Raw genomic sequence first — 15,895 nt, forward strand, 5'->3', positions numbered from 1 at the left:
CACTGGAGGCAGCTGCTGATGAATTCGTTCTCCTTCATTTTGAGAGGTGTAGCAGGCACCAGTTCTGACTTTAATCAGGTGTGAGATGGGAACTAATTTCCTGCAGTGACAGCAAGCTTCTGGGGACACAGTGGCCCAGGGCACCTGACTGTCCTCCTAGTGTCCTGCAAGAGATGGGCAGCTTGGAGATTTCTTCTGCCCTTCAGGCAGAAGACCTCCAAGCGTGAGATCACAGTCCTTCTGCCCGGGGAGGGGCCTCAAGCAGAAGCACAGGGACATATTCTGCGCTGGGAAGAAAACAAAATCATGAGAAAGCTGTGCTTTAAAGGAAAAGTTATGTTTCTGAAGCAGTTTCCTTTTGCAATTTCACTCTTTCCATTTCACTACTTTGCTATAGAATTTAAAAAGGAAGGCTGAGCTATAGGAATGTACTGCTAAGAAGTGTACCATTTTCAGCAAGCATACTTCTGCTTTGAACCCAGGAATTCCACATACAAATGAATTTATGGCCCTTTAGACTCATGTTGACCCCAAACTGTGGATACCACTTTCTCTGTGATTTGTTCCTATCTGGTCCTTACTAACTAGATAATTGGTCTGATGGATAGTGAGGCTATGTTTCAACAACATCAGCAAGTTTCTGTGGATTTTAAAATCCTGATAACCAGGAGAGTGATCCTATATTACATGCACTTTCCAACTGTGGAAAGTTTTCTTCAAATAGTGGGTGGCTTGTGGCTTTGAATCTATAAATGAAGCTGTTTATGCAGCACTATGAATAGGTTTTGGTAGCTGTAGAGAACACTACCTGGAAGAGCAGTTCTGCCTTAAAGGAGTGTCTCTAACAACTGATTTATCAGAGTAATTTAGTGTTTCCCACTGAATACTTATTAAATTTGCTGAGTTTCCAGCTGAAAGTTATTTTTCCAAACTCAAAATTCCCTGAGCTGTCCATGAGATCTCTTTATTTCATTCATCATCACTGACAATTAAGATAATATCAAGCCAAATCATACCATTAGCTCTATCTTTGTAACATCACCTGTAGTTAAAATATGCCTTCAGCAACATCTGAAAAACCACACTGGTTCATAGTGTGCTTGTTCGGCGCTTGAGATTGTAAGAATTGACTTTGCCAGATCTTTGTGGATTTGCAACTAAAAAGCACCTCTGTTTGCCAACTGAGCAAAGTATATAGTGTAATGGATGAGTCTTAATGGACCTGCACCCATGAACTCTGTGCCCACTCAAGAGATTTTGGCAGTTAAACCTTACTCTATGTTTGGGTTTCAAAGCAGATGATATTAAATGCATCACTTGCACTTTGGCCAGAGCACTTCTAGTGTCAAAGACAAATAGCTTGGACATTTTTTCTAACATTTTAATACAAAAGTGTAACAAAACCTCTTCAGCAAATACCTTCGACATATTTATTCTCATCTCCTCCCTCTTATTTCCCATATAACTTTTCTTTAAAAGTCACTACAATTTGCTTTCTACATTATTTTATCATGCCAGTCAATCAATAGTTCATTTAATTCATGAGAATTAATTCAAATTTCAGCTCATGTAATATTGGTCCAATCAGCCACAGCTGCATATGATGATCTCAGGGGCACTAAAGACTTCTCTTTTTGTGAGTTCCTGCTTCTTTAAAACATTTGGCAGCATGTTAAAAAAAGGGTTTTCACTTTCAGTCCACCACAGTCTTTGGATGTTATTCCAGGATTTCCTGCATGCACTAAATGGCAAGAGATCAAGTCTGTAGATTGCATTCAATTAAACAGATCATCTAAATGAGATCATGAAAATAATGTGTGTGGCATGCAAGTGTACAGCCATCTCTGTAGCCTAGTCAATAGCCATAGTTAACGTGCACCACAGCTTTCATTGTTCATTTAGGGACAAACTGACAAGAAGCCATGATCATAATGCATTTCAGTATCCCCAACATCTGGAAAGAAAGTGCCAAACAGGAAAACATGCATGGATTTGATTTCTGTGGTAGTTTTTGTTTACCTTCAAAGGTGAAGCCTTTACCATTTATCCTGGCATCTTTCATGGCAGGGTCAAGCTGAAACAATGGGAAACATGGTCATAAAGACTGCCCATCACCATGTTCTTCCTTCATATAAATAGAGAACAACGACAAGTGGGTGACTTGTAGGTTGCTTGTCAGGGCAATAACTCTTGCTGACAAATGAGCTCTGAGTTGGATGGGGAGGAGGGAAGGGAAGTTCCCTGATCTCTTTTGTCTCAGTACAATGTGCTGGATTTAATAGAGGTTGGAAAGGCTGAGCAGAATACTGCTGTTGTTTTGAACAGAAGAGGGTTGAGCCAAAGAGTATTTCTCCAACTTCTTTTCCTGCAGAGCAACTTAATAAAATTTGGACGTCAGCACTGATAGCCATCACTACACAGAGTTTATCACCATCCACCTGCACAGATGCTTTCTTTTGTGCTGGCCCTTTGGAATCCTCCTTTTTGTCTGCCAAGTGGAACTACGCTAAAATACTTTTCTGCTGATTTGGCAAGATTAAGAAGTAAATGAAAGCACTCTGACTGACTACAAGTCTTGTTTTACCAGCTGCTTTCAAAAATCTACTAATGATTACATTTTAAGTCCTTTTAGCACTTCGGGTTCAGCAGGTTAAGCCTACTGGACCTAGTGGCTTGGGAGTCATGTGTCTCCTGTATCTGAGAGATCAATGTTTTATAGCAGGTTGGCTTAGCAATAAACAGTGAAAAAAGAACCATCACTTTGCACCTAGTTCTATTAAACATACAGTACTACCTCACCGATGTATCGAAAGGCTAGGTAGCCTCTCTGGCAGCCATGGTCACTTCTTGTCAAGCTAGCAATGTCATGTGAACTCATATAAATCTGTTCCATTTGTGGAAAATGAAAAACTCAGGAACCATGAGAACATAAAATGTAATTAGGAAGTCATTTCACCATCCAAAAGGGGTTACTTCATTAAATTTAAACAGATCTCTGCACACATTTCACTTAAAATCAACTGAAGGATATGATGGTTTAAAAAGGTAGTAAAGAAAATAAAGCAAATATGCTGACCAGAGATTCTTAAAAATATTTCTCTCCATTATTTTGCCACAGACTCCATTTTGGCTGGATCATTACTGGATCATATGTGTGCAGTGCCTGACATGAGCTGAAGTGCTTGATACAGTAGAGGTAGCTGTTTTTTTCTTCACATATTTTTTTCTTCACAATCCCTTTTTTTAATAGGAATTTTTAAAACTTTGTAGAAAAATATATTCTCTGTATCTAAGCAAGTTTATGTGAGTTTACTCAGCTTCAGCAGTCTGAGCACCTTTCTCCAAGCTCAAAGTCTATATCTTGATTGATTCCATGCTCAAATATTTAGATTCATATGACTGATTATGACTGAACAAATTATGAGTTATTTGTGCTAGAAAATCTATTTTATTTCAAAGCAGTTTTATCAAAAACAATCAGCAACAACAGTACTTTTCCATTCTGAAATGAACCTTACTCAGAAAAGGGTATGCACTATTTCTTTGGACTTCTTAAATATCTGATTTTCAGAAGCAGGATCTCTTTGGGTAATTTGGGAAACCTGAGTGACATTTGCCAAAAACATTTCCTGATGGCTTAGCCTTTCAGAATACGTTAAACATCCCTTCAGGTTTTAAGATACCCCATGGCTTACTGAGGCTCACACTGATGATTATCAGTTGAATGGACCCTGTCAGGAGAGATTTTGACCCATGAAAACAAGGACTTTCTAGAGGAGAGATAACAAAACCTGAAGGTTTATACAGTCACCTCTGTTTCTGTAGCTTACAGTAAACAAAGGAGCAATGTAGGCTGGCTGCTTACTACCTCTTTTCTTCTGATTTCTCCATTTGAATTACCCATGGAGAGCAGGCATGGTAGTCTGGTTGGCTTCCTGTGACTAGGACACATTTGTCTAGCTCAGCAGTGAGATGTCTTAATTTACTGCCAGCATTAAACGAGGGTCTTTCTTGCTGGTGACTCTCCACCAGTGCTGCAAAGGACTGTTTTGAGCGATTTACTGACCTGGGACCCAGTGAAGCAGAGGACTACGGGATGAAAATATGCAGGGCATAAAACAGGTCACATATCACCAATAAAAATACTAACAATCAAGGTTTTTCTTCACATTTTATATGTAGCTACATCACTGATTTAAGAGCGTTTCCTGCAAAATTCTGGGCTAACTGATTACCACTGCGGTTTTCTGTAACAGCCTTCAATTGCTGCAGCCCCATACTTCAGTAGTCCAGCACACTTCAATAATGATGGTTGCCTGCTAATGCTTTCTCTAAACCTCTTTATTAATAACAGTAAACTTGAGTTTCTTGCAGATGATTTGTAAGAAACTCAATAGGGATGAAATATTAAAAGAAACCCAAACCTTTCACTGCAGATCTCAGCTCAAAAGTTTGCATCTGCAGAAAGGGGTTGTCTGGATCTGAACTTGGCCCAATATAAGAACTAAAGATTATAAAACTACTCAGACCTGAATGTTGTCAGTGTGTGGTTATATGTGAACATGGAGATTTAATTTTGGCCCAATATCCAAGTCTCAAACTTGCAGGAATTGCATTATATAGTGTTAATAATCAGTTTCTCTACTAGAAAATGAAGTACTCTGTGTAATCCAGTATAAAATAAAACAATCCCTGTATTCAGTGTGTTGTATGGTCTTCCTCCAAAAGTGAAGAAAGCTAATAGTTTCATATCCTACTACATTCAATACCTGAACTTCTTAAAAATCTTAAATCCGTTTTACATTTTCACATAATTTCCAAATGTGTTAATCCTGTGAGCTTTTCTCCTGTAAATAGGTGAAACGAACTCTTTTGGGTTATGCTTAACAGTACTGTTGGGATTTCTGTAAGATTCTTTTTTTAAATATGATTAAAATAAATAAAATATGGTGGTGTTGAGAAAAATATTTCCTGTAGCAGCAGGATACACTTTTTTTAAAAACACAAGTCCCAAGGCAGGCTGGAGTCTGTGAAAATCAAAGGCATTTTTTTAAAAAGATAGAAGACCATGTAGATTTGGCATGCTGACAAAATCTCACTTATGGAATCCATTCAGTGTCTTAGCCACAAAAACTGCAGAAAGAACACCAACAAGATTTTTAGCTTCCAGAATACTGTATTTCTTCCTCTCTTCTCCCTTCTCTGTACTCATTTCCTGAAAGTTGGCTCATTAAGGAAAGGAAATGATTTTTTTAAAAAAGCAAATAATTAGCTGTTCCTGAAATTCCATCCCATGGGCTGTCTCACTGTCTTTGATGGTACCTAACAGTACCATAATTTCACCTAAAGATCTGGTTCTATAAATTTGATTTTGTTGTATATATTAAAAAAAAAAAACAAAAAACAAAAAACTTTTTTTTCTTTCTTTTTTTTTTTTGTACATAACAGACACATTTTTACACTGTCATTTAAAGTGAATATATTAGGTAACTGAAGTTTTTTTTTTTCTTTTTAAGTTGGATTTTTAAAGTCAGTCTGGGATTATACTAAATGATGAATAAACAAACAGAAAGGGAGACTCCAAATGCTTGCACATCATTACAGTTTGGAGAGGTTTTACTGAATGGATGAAAATAACCACAAAAGCCTTCTATGGGTAGGAAAATGAAAACAAAGACCTGAAGACCCTTTGTATTTGGTGTACTTGGCTCATTTACTGACTTATTCATTTAGATTTTGTGTTTATAGTCAGGCGACTTCAAGTCATGTGCCTCTTCTCTTCTCAGCTGAAAACACTGGGGACTGCCTAAGCATCTCTGGGCTCCAGCTCCCTCAGCTTTTGAAGCCAGACTCAGGTGGTGCTGCCACCCTTCCCCTGTCCTTCCTCTGTCCCCAGCTGTACCTGTGCCATCTCCTCCTTCCCCATGTCAGGCTCTGGCAGTTCACCCAGGACAACAGTAACCAGATTTTAGGGGAAGATACTCCAAATTATTCAGGAAGCTTTCCTTAAGCCTCACAGACAGCAATTTTTCTCCACAGTCAGGTTATTCCTGTCCCACTGCCTGATGGATAACTCTAGATGGCCGACCAGGCTAATCAAATACTAACTTCTCTGAATGGTGTACCAAGAACCTATGGGCAGTGCAATGGGAAAGCTGCACATCAGTGACTTAAAGTTTATTCTAAGTTGTGCAGGTTTCCGTGGTTAGCACTTGGGTTTTTAAGCACTGTAGTGGGCAGCAGGACACAGAGTCAAAGGACAATTCTGTCAAGATTTGCTGTGCAAAATTGCTTGTGGTCCTTATGTACTTGACTACAGAATGATATTATTTTGGCCATTGTTATTGAAGGTGTCCATAGAAAATTGAGCCTATAAACAGGTAGTTCAGAGAGCACTGGGACCAAAGAGGCCTGATTTGCCATAAATTCTGGTGTTGAGTTTTATAGACCTTTGTCCTCTAGTTTTTCAGGTGGCTGAGGCATGTATCTGGGCTCCCTTCCATGTGGATTCTCTGGTGTCTAACAAGATTTGAGCTCACATTACCCTCTCTCCCTCACCAATGGCATTAATAGTGTTTCTCTCCTCTGCCTGCCACACACTTTCAAGAACCTGACTGGAACCTGAGACTGTGAAACCTCTGCAATTGTGGTTGAATGCATGCTCGCTAACACAAGGTTTGAATTTGTCCACAAATGTAGAGAAGTCCTAATGGGGCAAAGGAGCTGTAATTCCACTGACTCCAGAGTGGTTGCTGAAGTGACCAGAACGCAAAAGTGTACACACATGAAAAAGCTCAGGATTTTAGGAAATGTTCCTTCTAAATAGCAGTGTTAAGCAAAAACACCAAAAACTATATAACTGAAGCAAAATTCTGTAATATTTTTTACAAGACCAATTTAAATATAAATAAACAAAAGGTGTCTCTGGAGCTCTTGGTGGGAGAAATGGAATCAAACTAGGAATCTGGAGGCTCTGAAAATCTGGGTACCTACTGTTCTGACCAGGGAAGCTGACAGGAGTAAGGTAGACAGGTTAGCCACAGCTCCAGGGAGTTCGAATTTCTCAGCAGGGAATTGTTTCAAGAAGAAATAGGTGGCTGGGTCCACAATTGCTCCCAATTCACACAGTTATGAGTAATATCAGACCCCAAACAATGCCAGACCCTACTGGCATCTCACATGGTAACTTAGCAAACATGAAAAAATATGATGATAACAGAATACTAATATTAACTTTGTAGGAGAGAAAAAAGATCTGTTACACATTGTTCTCATTAAGTAAGTGATTTACTGGAATTTCCTCTTGCTTTGCAACTTGCTTGAGAACATATTCGATCTCAGCTATCTAGGGCCTGGATAATTTCACCTGGTTCTCTGCCAGCTATGACACATCCATTTAACACTGTCACTTTTCTTGGCCACCTCCATTCGGTGTTTGTTGTTGGCTTCTGTTTCTAAAGTAACAGAACTGTATTTTCCTAAGATACCAAGGACATATCCAACAGACAACAGGGAGCTCTCATATGGCTCTGCTTAAAGCTGGCTAATCATTGAAAATTTGGTCTGAGGTTATAAAGGACAGTGCTAGCTTTTTGTTCTCCTTATAAGGTTTGTTTTTATGTATCCCAAGGGTTAAAAAGAAAGATATTAGGAGAAGTAACAGAAACCGTATAACTGTGGATAAATCAGACTTGATTAAGTTTGGTTATCTTAATTCCTGTCTTCAACTAGCCGGACACAAGTAAAGATCTGTTACCAGTTTCCTTGCAATTTGGAGTTGTTAGCAATAAAACTGAGCATGAAGGAAGGATGAAAGAAGATTATTATGGAGCTGACTTAGCACGAAAAATAATTAAAAATAATAATTTAAAGATGAATTTGAGATTATGCTGGATGATACTTCACATCCTCCTGTCTAATTCCCATGAATATATAAATGCAACATTTTTGAAGACATAATTATAATTTTCATTTGATATTGTTGAAGCTATTATAAGGATCATAAGTCCATGGGAAGAGACATGCAGTTGTGGTGCATATGATTTCAATATTGTGATTTCAGTCCAACTCCTTAATCGCTAAAATTATGGCATCAGAATATAATGAAGGGATAATCAAGATGCATTAAAGCCACTTAGGATATTTGAGCATGAAGCTGCGGGACACCAGGAATTTAACAAATTACCTGATATCTACAAACTTATCACTTATGCATGTTATTGGATTAGAAATAGAAACAGACCTGATTACTGAGTTGAGAATCAATAATGGTTTTTGAAAGAGCTAATGAAAATTACTTTAGTACCTCCCTACTTATCTTGTTTCTGACACGGGGTAAAATTAGTTGCTGTTAATGGAGGGAGCCTGGCAATCCAGTGTTTGTGAAGATTTCTGTCTGCTTTTGCTAGTTAAAAAATAAGAGTATTATGTGAAATGGCATTTTTATCACCAAAAAGAGATTTTTATGGCTTGCAAATATTGTATATTGGAAGAGGGCACATCATTACTGGAAAATATATTTAAACACTAAAAACACCTAATTAGGTTTTATAGTAGCTATATTTGTCTGCAAGAGAGAACTGATTACAGGGAGATCAATATGCAGGACCATGCACTGCAGCAACACAAACACGACTGGGTTGACAGGAGTCTAGAATTACCCAGGAATGTACCTAAAAGCCAACTCCCTTGCTGCTGGAGTTTGCTGTCTCACATCCAGCACTGACCAAAGATCTGCCTATGTATTAGCTACCACATTATTTATTACAAGGCAGCAACTCAGAGGTAAACCCAGAATTTGAAAAAATCAGTGTGTAGGGTGACTAGTTACAGCTGCAAATGCAACACCCTGAGGGGCTTAGACCTGCTTGGACCTGGGTGCTCTGCTGCACTCCTGGGGTCACTGACAGAAAGATAGAGGTGTGAAGATAATTTAATGGAAGCTACACTGGCATGCTGGGCAGAGGCATCCTTTGAAAGTGTGCAGGGGACATCTCTTGACCCCTCTCCTCTCTGTGCTTTGGCCTCACACATTGTCAACAGCACTACAGACCCCAGGTCTTTGTGCTGAAAGGGTGCAAGGTCTTTCCCTCTGCCCTTATTTAGCACCTTTATAAACCAAGCATAATTTCATCCAACATACATTGTTTCCAGATATTAAAAGCTGTGATATGTATGTTTCAAGGTAAAGGGGTATGTTTTTAAAGCCTTTACTGTTGCTACATCAACTGGCTTCATCTTGGGCTGAGTAGACCCCAGACACACACTGCCTTCTTCTGTATCACTCCAGCCTAAAACGTTAAAGACATCCAGTTATAACTTCTTATCAGCACAGCATGAAGACAGGAAGAAAATAACTTTTAAGCAACAGCATGCCTTTTAAAATAATCAGCTCAGACTTCTGGTTCAGATTAAGCACAATAAAGCTTGGGTTGCACCCGTAGTATATCCTTTGGGGAAGAAAACACCACAGAGGCGTTGTTCATAAGAATGGATTAGGCTTGCAAAAATCAGTAACTAGTATAATCTGGAACCTCAATTCAGATGCTTTGTTTTTTAAAAATAGGGTTCACTGGGGCAAATTTATGCCAGATGTAACAACCATAGCCAGCAAAACTAATTATTTCTATTTAAAAATTCCACTGCTAGCACAAATGCTGTCTGAAATTGTGTGTTCATATTTTCAACATATAAAAGGGCTCTGCAACTGCTGACAACGCTGGAAGCAGTTTGACCAGGGCAGCCAGGAGTCCACTGTGGAAATGCAAAATCTTGTGTTTCTTTGATTGTTTTCTGCTATGGACACTAAGTACAATTATTGGCCATGAAGGTGGGAGAACATCCATTGGTGAGTTCATAATCAATTCATTAAGATATGCATAGCATATAAATGGACATTCTTCCCATAAAAAAAAAAAAATGTAAGTTACATTTACATTTACAGCAGAGATAGAGTATTCCCTTTCTCCATAAACTTTTTCAAATACCTCCAGTTAGTTGTGTTGGTCAGCACATACACACACGCACGCATGTGCTCAGTGGACGTACAAGTGTAGACTTACAGGGAGAAGTACAGAATTTTATGCTGTGTTCATTAACTTGGGCTCCCATTCCCATGCCACACAATTGTATTGTGGGTAATAAAATCCCTTCTTCCCTCTCTCACCCATTTATGTCAAGGCTATTTCTGAATACAGAAGTAGAAAACTTTTTGCATTTTGACCGTGCAATCTACAGTGTTTCTATGCATAACTTAAAAAATCTCTTTCAGAAGAGGTATTAATATGAGCTGTAAAAAGTTTGACTAAAGTTGTATTTGGAATCTAAATGCCTATGTTTCAGTTACAGTGCAGTTAAACTGACTAAACTTTAATAATGGTGATCTGGATGCATGAGCTGAAGTTAGCAGGCACATAGAGTTAGTCTTAGGGACCTATCTGTCCTAGCCCAAAATTTAGGCTTAGTTAATGACACTTTAACTTGTTATGGTCAGCTGGGTGCAAGATTTTTCTTGAACTGTTTTCTCAGCTGTATTTTGCACTGAGGTGGGGCTTTGAAACCATTGGGAACAAGAATTTGTGTGTTTTGCACTTAATATGTTCATTATCAAAAGTACATAAAAGTTATGAAGAGCATCAGAACACAACGTCCAGAGTTTGTTTTTTTTTTTTTAAAAAAAAATAAACTTCAATAAAATCCATAATTTGTAATACTGCAGCACAGAAAAAAAGAATCCAAGTTCCACCAGTGTGCAGCTGTGTAAGGCATTTTCTTTACATTACCTCCCATAATGTTTCATGAGTAAGGACTTCTGCTTAGTCCTATTGACAGACATCCACAATAGAAGAAAGGCTTTGTGCATGGACAGAATATTAATACGAAAAAATGGACTCCAACTCTATTGTTATTTCCTTCAAACACATTGGACAGTAATTAAAAAGGTCTTACCTGATTCACAAGATATTTCCTTTGAAACTAATAAATCATGTTACAGTATTAAGAAATACTTTGATAATCTGAAAATACATATATATTAATGCTTCATGAATTCTTATACTGACTTTGAATGGAAGTTTTATTTCCATTTACTGTCACTTAATTTAATGCCTTGACAACTGGTAATGTTTATCTTCATTAGGTTTGCTAAGCCAGTGCATGCCTTGCAGTGAATATTGCTGTCCCACAGGGAATGGTATGTCACTGTCAACCCAAGAGCAACACTGCAGGTTGTACTGATAAAGCTTTGCTGGCAGCAAATCATAAACTATGTGAAGTGGCTGGACCACCAGAGGAATGATGAATAGACCTCGGAATAACCTCATTACCTCCCTTTGGAAAAGATGATGAGGGATCAAGGCAAGTCACATTTTGTTTGCGTTCTTTTCTTGACCTACCACGACCCAACTGAGACAGTAACACAAATTTCAGAAAAAGGCTGACATTACCTGAGAACAAGCAATACTAATCAGAAACCTGACAAGGACCTGAGCAGGAAAGAAAATTCTGAAATCCAGTTCAAACATGCAGACTGGAATAAGAACCCAACTCAGCATCTGAAAAGTTGCCCAAATGAGAGAGGGTTAATGGAGACATTTAGTTGAGCCAACAGTAAAATTTTGGGTACTTTTAGATTAATGAATTTTCTTTTTCCAGTCAGTTGTTTACAGTAAGAGGTAAGATAAAGTCCTTTTGCACATCTGGACTTGAATTCAGGCTTACCCCTAACCTCTGGAATATTTGGAGTTGAGATTTCAGCTCATGTTCAGAAAAATCCCAGATTTGTCTGTCAATTAAAAACCACTGCACATCATATGCCTTAAATACTCCCTTTCTGCACAATCTTATTCATTAGAGTGTCTAGAAATGTTCTGCAGTTGATTGGCTTTTATGAAAAAGGGTTGTTCTGTGCACTGTGCCTTAGCTTTCTAAGTATTGTGAGCCAGACAGACAAGCAAATGCTCCAGGCACTAAAAAGGTTGTGTCTGACAATGGACATCCTCCTGCAATGACTCTTTTACTGTCCTTTTTTTTTTCCTTACAGAATCACCAAATGGGCGAGATTGTCAGGGACCTCTGAAGATCACCCTGTCCAACCTCCCTGTCGAGCAGGATCACCTAGAGCACATTGTGCAGGATGGCATCCAGGTGGGTTTTGGATATCTCCAGAGAAGAAGACCCCACAACCTCTCTGGGCAACCTGTTCCAGTGCTCTGTCACCCTCACAGTAAAGAAGTGTCCACTCATATTGAGCCAGAACCTCCTGTGCTTCAGTTTGTGCCCAGTGCCTCTTGTCCCGTCACTGGGCACAACTGAAAAGAGACTGGCTCCATCCTCTAGACACCCTCCCCTCACAAATATATATATACATTAATGAGGTCTCCCCTACCCTTGGTCTTCTCTTTTCCAGGCTAAACAGGCCCAGTTCTCTCAGCCTGTCCTCATACAGCAGGTGCTCCAGTTATTTCCTCTAAGATGACTAGTTCCTCTTTGAACTGATGAAGCATCACTCAAAAGCTTTCTGTTTTTCTCTGGTTGAGCAGGAAAAAATGGAGCTCCCATTCTCATTCAAGTGGGTGTGCTGCCTGGGAACAAGGGTGCAAAACTATCATGAGGCTATTGGGGATGGTTTCTGGACTGGCTGCATGGCTTTGCTAAACAGTTCAATGGCAAATGTTTTGCCTCAGCACGAATAATTTCACTGAAGGATTTCAGGCCAAGTAGAATCATAGAATCATAGAATATCCTGAGTTGGAAGGGACCCTTAAGGATCATCAAGTCCAACTCTTGACACCGCACAGGTCTACCCAAAAGTTCAGACCATGTGACTAAGTGCACAGTCCAATCTCTTCTTAAATTCAGACAGGCTCGGTGCAGTGACAACTTCCCTGGGGAGCCTGTTCCAGTGTGCAACCACCCTCTCTGTGAAGAACCCTCTCCTGATGTCAAGCCTAAATTTCCCCTGTCTCAGCTTAACCCCGTTCCCACGGGTCCTGTCACTGGTGTTAATAGAGAAAAGGTCTCCTGCCTCTCGACACTCCCTTACGAGGAAGTTGTAGACTGTGATGAGGTCTCCTCTCAGCCTCCTCTTCTCCAGGCTGAACAGGCCCAGTGACCTCAGCCGTTCTTCGTATGTCTTCCCCTCCAGGCCTTTCACCATCTTCGTAGTCCTCCTCTGGACACTCTCCAACAGTTTCATGTGCTTTTTATACTGTGGTGCCCAGAACTGCACACAGGACTCGAGGAGAGGCCGCACCAGCGCAGAGTAGAGTGGGACAATCACCACCCTTGACCTACTAGCGATGCCATGCTTGATGCACCCCAGGACACGGTTGGCCCTCCTGGCTGCCAGGGCACACTGCTGGCTCCTATTCAACTTGCTGTCTACCACGACCCCCAGATCCCTCTCTTCTAGGCTGCTCTCCAGCGTCTCATCACCCAGTCTGTACGTGCAGCCAGGGTTTCCCCGTCCCAGGTGCAGGACCCGGCACTTGCTCTTATTGAACTTCATGCGGTTGGTGATCGCCCAGCTCTCCAACCTATCCAGATCCCTCTGTAAGGCCTTTCCACCCTCATTCGAGTCCACAACTCCTCCAAGTTTGGTGTCATCAGCAAACTTGCTCAAAATACCTTCTATTCCTACATCCAGATCGTTTATAAAAATATTGAAAAGTACCGGCCCTAAAATGGAGCCTTGAGGGACCCCACTAGTGACCGCCCGCCAGCCTGACGCAGCCCCATTTACCATAACCCTTTGGGCCCTGCCCGTTAGCCAATTGCTCACCCATTGTATGATGTTTTTATTTAGCTGTATGGTGGACATTTTGTCCAGTAGGATCCTATGGGAAACCGTGTCAAAAGCCTTGCTGAAGTCCAAAAAAATCACATCAGCTGGTTTCCCTTGGTCCACCATACGGGTGATCTTATCATAAAAGGAAATCAGGTTAGTTAGGCAGGACCTACCCTTCACAAACCCATGCTGGCTGGGATGGGTTAGGGGTAGTAGAGGTAATTAATTTGGAAAAAAAAAAAAAAATTCAGTCCAAATGTATTTGAATATCTAACATATGAAAAGGAATTCTCTTGGCTTCCTGCTTCTTTCCATTTGAGCCCTTATTTTACTCCTGCTGATATACTTATTCCTGAGGAATATGCATGCATAGCTTCCATATACTGACAGACTCCTCCATCCATAGCTTTTCATGGCAACACCTAGTAATTCCACAGATGCTACAGTCTAAAGATCTTCAAAGCGTTCATATGTGGAATAATGAGCTAGTTAATCTTTGTTAGAATAACAGCAGAATATGATAAAACTATTGGATGCACTAAGATAATCAAAACAGTTTTTAAAGCTGACTTTTGATAGGCTCTCATATTTCAAAGAGGAAAAAAATATACCTAACTGTTGTGGTTTAACCCAGCCGGAAGCTAAACACCACGCAGCCGTTCGCTCCCCCTACCCCCTCCCTCTCTGGGATGGGGGAGAGAAACGGGAAAGTGAAGCCTGTGGGTTCAGATAAAGACAGTTTATTAAGATAAGAAATAATAATAATAATAATGTGTATGAAACAAGTGATGCACAATGCAATTGCTCACCACCCACTGACCGATGCCCAGCCCATCCCTGAGCAGCTGGCCCCCCACCCCAGCTAGCAACCCCTACATATTGTTTAGCATGCCGTCAGATGGTATGGAATACCCCTTTGGCCAGTTTGGGTCAGCTGTCCTGGGTCTGTCCCCTCCCAGCTCTTGCTGCACCCCCAGCCTGCCCGCTGGCAGGACAGAGCGAGAAGCTGAGAAGTCCTTGGCTTGGTGTAAGCACTGCTCTGCAGCAATTAAAACATCAGCATGCTATCAGCACTCTTCTCACCCTAATCCAAAACACAGCACCCTACCAGCTACTCAGAGAAAAAATAACTCTGTCCTAACTGAAACCAGGACACTAACATAAAGTACGTAATGGCAAGCACTCCTTCTGTGGCATACTTTCAGATATCAAACCTTTTGTTCTTGGAAAATATCAAATCTAATCCTCTTCTCCCACCATATTTTTCCAAGTTGAACATGCTTCTCTTGCAGTGCTACTGACAGAAAAATCAGGTCTTCAGTCCCTCTGTGGATCTGGCTTCTGTTTCTTTCACAGGCCACAGAAAGACTGAAATATGCACTTCTCAGATTAAAAACATATAGGTACTTCAATCAGAAGCCTGAGGGAGGCAGTCCTTATTTACTTATTTATTTATTTATTTATTATTTAATCAAGGTGAAGACTGCAAAGTCTAAAGCTGTTAGAACCCCACCTTACAGAAACAACATTCTGCCCACTAACACTCATAAAGCTCTATTGTTTGCTCTTACCTCGATGCACCTTGTCTTCATGGGCTGCTCCCTTCAAAGCTCATAAAACTTCCTTGCCATTTTTTTTTTCTTTAAGCTCTCTTGAGCTGCTTAGCCCAAAGTGTAGTCTCTCCTAAGAAATCATTAGAAACACTTACGCAGTTGTAGAAGTCTAGCAAGTATTTTCCAAGCACTCACTGCAAGTCTTCAGACACAGAAGTGGAATCTAGATAAGCACAACTTGGCAGAAGTGATCTCCAAAGACATCTATAGCTCAGGTGACCTGAAAACTGTTTTTAATGTGACACTCAGTTTAAGCTATGATAACTTTATAAGTGCTACAGACTGGAAAAGTGCAAGCCTTTATTTGTAAGAACAATGATTACTGAAAGAAACCCAAAGGTATCACCCCTGTTAAATTTCTAATTGGCAGATTCAGAAGTTTTGTCTAAACCGGAGAAAGTGCATCGCCTGGTTTATTCATTAATAAATAATTCAAGGCCAGCAAAGTCTGTTAAATTTTATGGAAAAACCTCCCACTGACTTTGGATAAGTAAGC

General features: G+C 40.1%; 1 long non-coding RNA gene across 1 annotated transcript; it reads right to left on the reverse strand.

The window, feature by feature from the left end:
* Positions 1-541: 541 nt before the first annotated feature.
* On the reverse strand, positions 542-14,577 carry LOC118165057. Its single transcript, XR_004749838.1, has 3 exons — positions 14,403-14,577; positions 3,169-3,173; positions 542-551 (listed from the first exon to the last, which is right to left on the reverse strand). It is a non-coding gene; the product is annotated as an uncharacterized LOC118165057 (long non-coding RNA).
* Positions 14,578-15,895: the final 1,318 nt, after the last annotated feature.

The sequence above is a fragment of the Oxyura jamaicensis genome, chromosome 3, assembly GCF_011077185.1.
Source record: "Oxyura jamaicensis isolate SHBP4307 breed ruddy duck chromosome 3, BPBGC_Ojam_1.0, whole genome shotgun sequence".
NCBI classification, from domain to species: domain Eukaryota; kingdom Metazoa; phylum Chordata; class Aves; order Anseriformes; family Anatidae; genus Oxyura; species Oxyura jamaicensis.